Genomic DNA, 7917 nt, shown 5'->3' with positions numbered 1-7917 from the left:
TGTCCATCTGAATTCTGCCAATTTCCTGCACGGTAATAAGCATATTATGAGATTTTTTTTTTTTTTAAAGATTTTATTTATTTATTCATGATAGTCACAGAGAGAGAGAGGCAGAGACACAGGCAGAGGGAGAAGCAGGCTCCATGCACCGGGAGCCCGACGTGGGACTCGATCCCGGGTCTCCAGGATCGCGCCCTGGGCCAAAGGCAGGCGCCAAACCGCTGCGCCACCCAGGGATCCCGAGATTTTTTTTCTTGTAACCCCTGAAATTCCTTATTTAAAAATTTTTTTAATTGGAGTTCAATTTGCCAACATATACCATATCATCCAGTGCTCATCCCATCAAGTGACCCCCTCAGTGCCCATCACCCAGTCACCCCAACCCCCCACCCACCTCCCTTTCCACCACCCCTTGTTCGTTTCCCAGAGTTAGGGGTCTATGAGATGTTTTAGATTCAACTTAGACCTTTGGCTAGGGTAGTCGTGTCTTCCTTTCTTAATTTTTGGTGGGTTTATATTTTAGTTTCAAACCCGCATATGTCTTTGTGACTTCCGGAAATAATTTAAATTAAAGAGTGTGTTTATGCCTAGAACCTCAGCCTTCATTCTTCCCATGGGTCTGTGTGGATTCTGATTCTTCTCTCCTGTTCAGCTCATCCTGCTCCATCTGAACCTGATGGGCTATCTCTTTCCCTCCCTTCCTCTCTCTTCTCCCATCTCTCTCCGCTGTTAGACCCTCCTCAACTCCCACAATCCCTTGTGTGGGCATAGCCTGAGATGTCACTTTTCCCCAGGAGACACACATGTCTTTTCTATATCCGTGCAAGAGCACAGACTGACTTGATAATACCTCTCTCAGCCCCTTCTCTGCCTTCCTTGCTCACCTGGGGTTCAGTGTTCTTTTGTCTGCCCTCCAGCACAGTTTCCCAAGCCTATTGTTCACACTCCATCTGTCCTCTTGGTCTTTGCACAGATGTCCCTCCAGCTCTCCAAACTAGATTGTGTTTGCTTCTCAAGGACTGGCCAAGCATCAGCTCTTTCTAGAAGTCACTATGTACTCCTAGCCCTCTATGTCCTGTGCTTCATGGCTGCTTCTTGTTCACCCAGCACACAAAGCCCTTTCCTTATGTTACTTGATTAACTGAAACAACATATAAATAAATGAATACATTTGCTACATTATCAACTTGCCTAACTTAGAGACTTAGGGGTTTTTGATTTACTGAGTATTCAAGGATTATGAAATTTCCTTGTGGGCCGAATCTGTCTCCTACACACCAGGAAGCAGCATGTGGAAAGAAAATGAAACCGGATGAAGAGCAGAGATTAGTGAGGGCACAGGGTCAGGAATGAAGGTCTGTGCCCCAGCCAGGGCATCCTGGAGGGGAAGGTGCCTGGGACTGGTATAAGGAATCAGTCATTTTAGCTCTGGTTGGGAGCTGGTCCTACCCTCCCTGGGCAGGTGGATTTCTCTGGTGATAGAGGGTAGACCCTACTGCAGTCACAGCTAACACATGCATTCTCAGTAATGGGGGTGGGAGGGGAGGTGTCTCCAACACTGTCCTTGGAAGGCAAAAAAAAAGTCTTAGATATTGAATTGGTCTATGGTCTCCCGAATGGCCTCAATCTACAGAGATGCACAGTATATCTGTGGCATTAAAATTTTATGCCTAATATGGCTTCTGGGGAAAAGGATGGTAATGATAAGAAGGTTGGGAAAAGCTAGACTGATAGATGGTCTTCAAGCCAAGGAAGGGATTCTGGCCAGAGATACCCTGAAGAATGGTGAGTTTCTGCACAACTCAAAGCTGCCCTGCTGAGGGGTGAATGGAGCTGAGCTCAGCTACTCTGTGGGGTGGCCCTGAGCCTTGTCCCCCACAGGGAACTTTCACTTTTGCACATGGCAACCTGTATAGCTCTGGAGGTCCTCAATCTGACAGTCCTTCCTGCTCATGCTTGATCCTGAGCTGGCAGTGTTGGATGGTTCAGACTAAAATAAGAATTAAATTATGGGCAGGTTAGCTGGGCAGTGATTTGATTGACAGAGAGCACTGCACCATCGCTAGAGTGAAGCAGGAATGTGGGTCATTTTAAGGACAGATAAGTCATTTTATAGCTGGAGACATGTTGATTCTGCTCTCCAGGGGGAAAGTGCCCTGGAGCAAAGTGGTGGTGTGGGATTGGAGCAAACCCCCCCTCTCCCCCCGCCCCGGAAACACCAGCCATCCCTGGGCTTTTGTGATGTGGGGCTGCTCTATCAGCTGAAAGTCAAGGCCAGCAGGAGTGCTGGTGCATGAACCATTCTATTACTGGGAACCGATTCTGCTATCCTAAATTAAAACCCTTTTGTTTGCCTTTTGGAATCCTCTTATCTTGAAAGGCCCAAAGGAAAACCAAATAGAGAAAAAAAAAAAAAAAAAAACTGCAGAAAAGTGGGGAAATTGCCAGTTTATTTTTCCTCTAAAACTTTGGCTCTGGGTTGGCCTGTGGTAATACATTGGTAAAAAGTCTGTTTGTATATACAGTTTTATTGATAGAATATCAGTAAATAAGTGTCAAACACACAGTGAAAGACTATCAGTTAGGCAGTGCTGGGTGCACACAGATGGTTGTCATTTTGTATCATGAACTACAAGATGGTGCAAGCGTTGGCACCCCTCTCCTTGAGATAGGGGGTTGTCTGGGGCTGATTGGCTCCAGGGGCCGTGGCAGGGCACGGGTGAGGTCAGGGCTGTGGGCTCTGCTCCATTCCAACCCCGCATCAAGCCACACCAAGGGCTATCCGGTGTCCTTGTGGGTATGCTGACTAGGGAACATTTCCAACCCTTGGCTATAATGTGGGTGGGTCAGTGAGGTAATTTGCACATGAGACTGACATGCTCCATACCACAAACACATAGAGCTTCTTTGCTGTTTTCTACAAATATGGAAAAGTTAGATTGTTTATTTTTCTATGGAAAGGCTGTTTAGTTCTGTGGGTGAGGATGAAGACTGTCTCCCTTAGTTTCACCCAATCAGACATGCTGCCAGGCCTGTTGTTAACATCTTTTTTTTTTTTTTTTTTTTAAGCTTTACTTATTTCTTTGAGAGAGAGAGAAAACAAGAGTGGGGGGAAGGGCAATGGGAGAGAATCTTCAAGCAGACTTCTTGCTGAGTGTGGAGATGCGTGTGTGGCTCAAAACCACAACCCATGAGATCATGACCTGAGTCAAGAACAAGAGTTGGATGCTCAACTGACGGAAATACCCAGGTGCCCCCTGTTGTTAATATCATGTGCTCAGTTTTACTATTGTCTGACAAGGGTGGGCAGCATGGTGGCAATAGCAGCAAACATGGAGTGAGCAGGCCCAGTCACTCAGAGGGCAGAGTGTGGCAGGAAGAGAGGAACAAGTGGCTTCCAGCTTCCAAACAGGCACCATGGAGGAGCAAGTGGTGGCTGTTGGAACAATGACAAAGTGGGTTTGTGCTTTCATTCTCTCCTGCATGACCCCATGCTATTGTTATCTCCTCTCTTGCCATGGTGGCACAAGTTATCCGTAAATAGGAGCTTGTGCACACAGTCTAGATCTTTCGGGGAACACAGATGGTACAAACTGACTAGACGTCATCACTGCCTCCTCCCCAATAAAATTGTTGGGTTGTAAGATAAAAACATTTTCAATTTTATTATATAGTGGATGCCAACTTGCTTTCCAAAGCAATCCTTGCCTACTCTTGATACTTCCACATCCTAAATTTTTGCTAGTCTTATGGGTGAAAAGTGCTATCTCTACCTTGATTTGGATTTTTCTTTCTTTCCTTTTTTTTTTTTTTTTGGATTTTTCTAATTACAAATGGAGTTGAGCATTTTTTTTCCATTGAACTTTTTTCCCATTAGTGTATTGTCTGTTTGCATTCCTTCCTCTGAGAACTGTATAGTCGGCACTTTGCATGTTTTTTTTTTCTGTTTTCTTATTGATTCGTAAGTTGTATAAAAATATATACATTGGGATATGAATCCATAGTTTGTTCTGTGTAAGGCAAAGACTTTTTCCAGGCTGTGACTTCTCTCTTAATTCTGTTTATGGCATCTTTTGAAAAATTGAAGTTTTACATTTGACAGAGTCAAACATTCTCTTTTATCATTCATGCTTTTTGTGTCCTGGATAAAAGAACCTCACTACTCCAAAGTCATAAATATATTCTTATACTTTTTACTAATAATTTAAGATATTTTTCTTCTTTCCCATTTGGGTCTTGGATCAATCTGATACTGATTTTAGAGGTATGCATCTAATTTAATTTTTCTTTTTTATTGAAGTATAATTAATATACAATGTTATCTTAGTGTCAGATGTACAGTATAGTGATCCAACAATTCTATGTATGACTCAGTGCTCATCACAATAAGTGTACTAATTTAAATTTTCAATATGGAAACTCAACTGCCCTAATACTATTTATTGGGAGGCTCTTCAGTTCTCCACTGGTTGGTACTTCCATCCTATCATATACCAAGTTACCACATATATACAGGTCAATTTCTGGGCTCTCTTTCTGATTCATGGAATTTTTTGTCAATTCTTGTACCAACACTAAACTTTTAAAAATAGTTTTATTGAGATATAATTAACATACAATATGCTTAATATATTTAGTTTTTATTTTTTTATTTTATTTTATTTTAATTTAATTTATTTATGATAGGCACACAATGAGAGAGACAGGCAGAGACACAGGCAGAGGAAGAAGCAGGCTCCATGCACCGGGAGCCCGACGTGGGATTTGATCCCGAGTCTCCAGGATCACGCCCTGGGCCAAAGGCAGGCGCTAAACCACTGCGCCACCCAGGTATCCCAATATATTTAGTTTTTAATTCCATGAGCTCTCTATATTTATATATTCTAGTTTTTTTTTTTTGCATTGATTTAAAATTTATTTATTTGTTTATTTTTATTTGAGTATAGTGAAGACAGAACATTACATTAGTTCCAGGTGTATGACACAGTGATTCAACAAGTTTATACATTACTGTGCTCACCACAAATGTGTAGCTAGCTAGCTACCATCTGTCACCGTGCATCAGTGTTACAATATTATTGACTATATCCCCCATGTTGTGTCTATTATTCCTGTGACTTTTTTTTTATTCCTGTGACTTTTCCTCCCATAACTGGGAGCCTGTTACTTCCACTCCCCTTCACCCATTTTGCCCATCCTCTCACTCCCCTCTCCTCTGGCAACCACTGGTTTGTTCTCTGTATTTATAGGCTCTAGCTTCTTGAACTGAATATTTATCTCATTAATTTGTGCTTTTCTTAAAAATATTTTATTTATTTATTTATGAGAGACATATATAGAGAAAGGCAGAGACAGAGACAGAGGTAGAAGCAGGCTCCATGAGGCAAGCCTGATGTAGGACTTGATCCCAGGACCCTGGGATCACAACCCAAGCCAAAGGCAGACACTCAACCACTGAGCCACCCAGGCATCCCTGTGCATTTTGTTTTTTAAAAATATGCTTCCTGTTTTAACTGCATCTGATAAATGTTCATATGTAGTTCTTTCATTGTTGTTGTTAAATTAATACTGCTAAACTGTCTTTATTTTCAACTTTTTAATGTCCCATTTGTTTATAAATAGGCTCCACATGCAGCATGGAGCCCAGTGCAGGGCTTGAACTCATGACCATGAGTTCAAGACCTGAGCCGAGATCAAGAGTTAGATGTTCAACTGACTAAGTCACCCAGGTTCCCCTTAATGTCAAATTTTTAAGCGAAAGACTAGATAGTCAAAAAATAAAGAAATAAATCTGGGAGTTTGTCTTTTAATTGGTAGATCAAATACATTTATATTTATTGTAGTTACTACATATGTAGACTTCTATCATTTCATTTTGTAACTACTGTGTTTTTCTTTGGTTCTTATTTTTTCTTTACTGCATTCCTTTGAAGTAAAAGATACATATTTTTCTTTTTTCCTTTCTTCTCTCACTCTCTCTTTTAATAGTTTCCATTTTGTTCTTTTACTCATTTGGAAATTATGCATTGTTTCTGTTTATATATGTATATATATTTCTAACAATATCTAAAGTTAATAAATATCTCTTTCCTACTTTTGAAAAGACAGTGACCTTAGAATGCTTGACTTCTCTTTAAATACAGTTGTCATCTGGGCCTCCTGGCTGTCTCAGTTGACAGAACATGTGACTCTTAATCTCAGGGATGTGAGTTTGAGCCCCAAATTGGTCAAGGAGCCTACTTAAAATAAATAAGTAAACAAACAAACAAATTAATTAATAAACTCACTTGCCATCTTCCATTGTTGTGTATTGTTTTAGTCCCACCTTTGTAGTCTAAAAGTGAGTTGTTGTCTTTATTTTGAGAGAGGGGGGTTTTTTTTAGATTCTTCAAGTCTTTTGTTGTGTTTGTGCGAGGTCATCATTGCTTCAAGTGTTCTTTTCCTTTCTGGGCTAAATGTTTTTCTTGCTGAAGTAAGAGCTGTGATTACTCTTGGTGGGCCAGGCTCTGCTCTGAATGTGGTCATGGTCATGGTCACAGCACTGGCTCTCCATCTCCACAGCAGCTCCAGGTGTTAGGTGCTCACAGAAGGGCATCCACCTGTATCTCTGCTTCCTCATTTGCAACCTGAGCTTTTTCTCTTTGTGCAGGTTCCTTCCTTGTCTTTCTTATAGTGTCCAGGTTTCTGTGTGTTCAAAGCAGGAAGCATGAAAGGGAGGGAATCTCTAGCAGAAACCAAAGTATTTTTCTGAGAGAAAACTTTGGCTAAGCAATTAGACATCAGAGGCTTTGTTGTGTGCAGAGAAAGTTCCATGAAATGGCTAACCAATCAGACATGATTTGTGGCTTTGTTGTGTGTAGGGACATTTCCATGGAAGAGTTGCAATCTCTGTGGCTTAGTTCTTCCTTCTTTATTTGAGTATGTGAGCTCAATTATAATGGATACAAGTGAGAGTATTGTGAGATTTAAGACTGGAATCAGTGATTCTCACATCAATTCATAGTTTTTCTGGATGGTTTTTAGGAACAAGGACAATATTTAATTAGAAGATATTAGTTCTTGTCCTCACCATCCACAAATGAAATGTGATAATTCAGTTTAATAGTAAGTACTGTCAGAAAACAAAATTCAACTCAATGAAATATAAACATCTTATTGGCTTTATTCAGCAATTCACGAATCAGGCAGCATCCAATCTAGCAGATGGGAGCTCTGAAGAGCTATACAAGGCAAGAGATTTTATAGGCAGAAGGGAGTAGGGACAAAGAAGTGGTACTCGGCCAAAAAGCAGATTGGTTATTGTGAAGTTATTTTACTTTAAGTGATGGAAGGGTAAATCAGGCAGATTACCTAATACTGATCTGGTGATTCCTGATGACTGGTTTAAGAGTCCATTTCTATGAGAGCTGAAATTGTCATTAAGTCTCATGGTGATGCGGGGCTTAGCATATGTAACTCCATTTTGGGCCTGTGGTCTTTAATAGTATTTCTGAATACTATTATTAAATACAGGAGATGTAGATCCTGGAATGCACTTGTATCCCAGTAGCACCTTGAGGAAGGAATTTGAATTTAGAGGCAAGCTATGTGTAGTTACATATATCTTAGCCACCTATATATCATTTTAGCCTTTCACATGTATTTCTTTTTCTGTAAAATAAAGGCACCCACAGCATTAGTGTGTCATCAGAATAGCTAGGTAGAAATTTCACATGACCAAAGTCACTAACTGGTAAGAATTTTAAGGAAGGCTTGCTAACATTTTTAATGAAGGCAACTTTAGGCAAAGTGCAAACTTACTGATTAAGAGTAAATACTGTTTTTACTTTACAGCACAGAAAGACACTGAAAAATAAAAACAACTGGCCATCTCAGTGGCTGAACTACCTTTAATGCCAGAATATTTCCCACTCTATA

At 40.6% G+C, this 7917-nt stretch overlaps 1 long non-coding RNA gene across 8 annotated transcripts in view; it reads left to right on the top strand.

Annotated features, from left to right (window-relative positions):
* The first annotated feature begins 247 nt into the window (after positions 1-247).
* Positions 248-7917, top strand: part of LOC140635270 (uncharacterized) — a 47992-nt gene continuing 40322 nt past the window's right edge. For all 8 annotated transcript variants that reach the window (XR_012032642.1, XR_012032641.1, XR_012032640.1 and 5 more), the window contains exons 1-2: positions 248-3250; positions 4687-4830. This is a non-coding gene — a long non-coding RNA (uncharacterized lncRNA). The remainder of the gene's footprint in view (positions 3251-4686; positions 4831-7917) is intronic.

The sequence above is a fragment of the Canis lupus genome, chromosome 1 (assembly GCF_048164855.1).
Source record: "Canis lupus baileyi chromosome 1, mCanLup2.hap1, whole genome shotgun sequence".
Classification (NCBI taxonomy): domain Eukaryota; kingdom Metazoa; phylum Chordata; class Mammalia; order Carnivora; family Canidae; genus Canis; species Canis lupus.
Note: the sequence above shows the minus strand (reverse complement) of the source record. Positions and strands in the feature narration are given on the sequence as shown.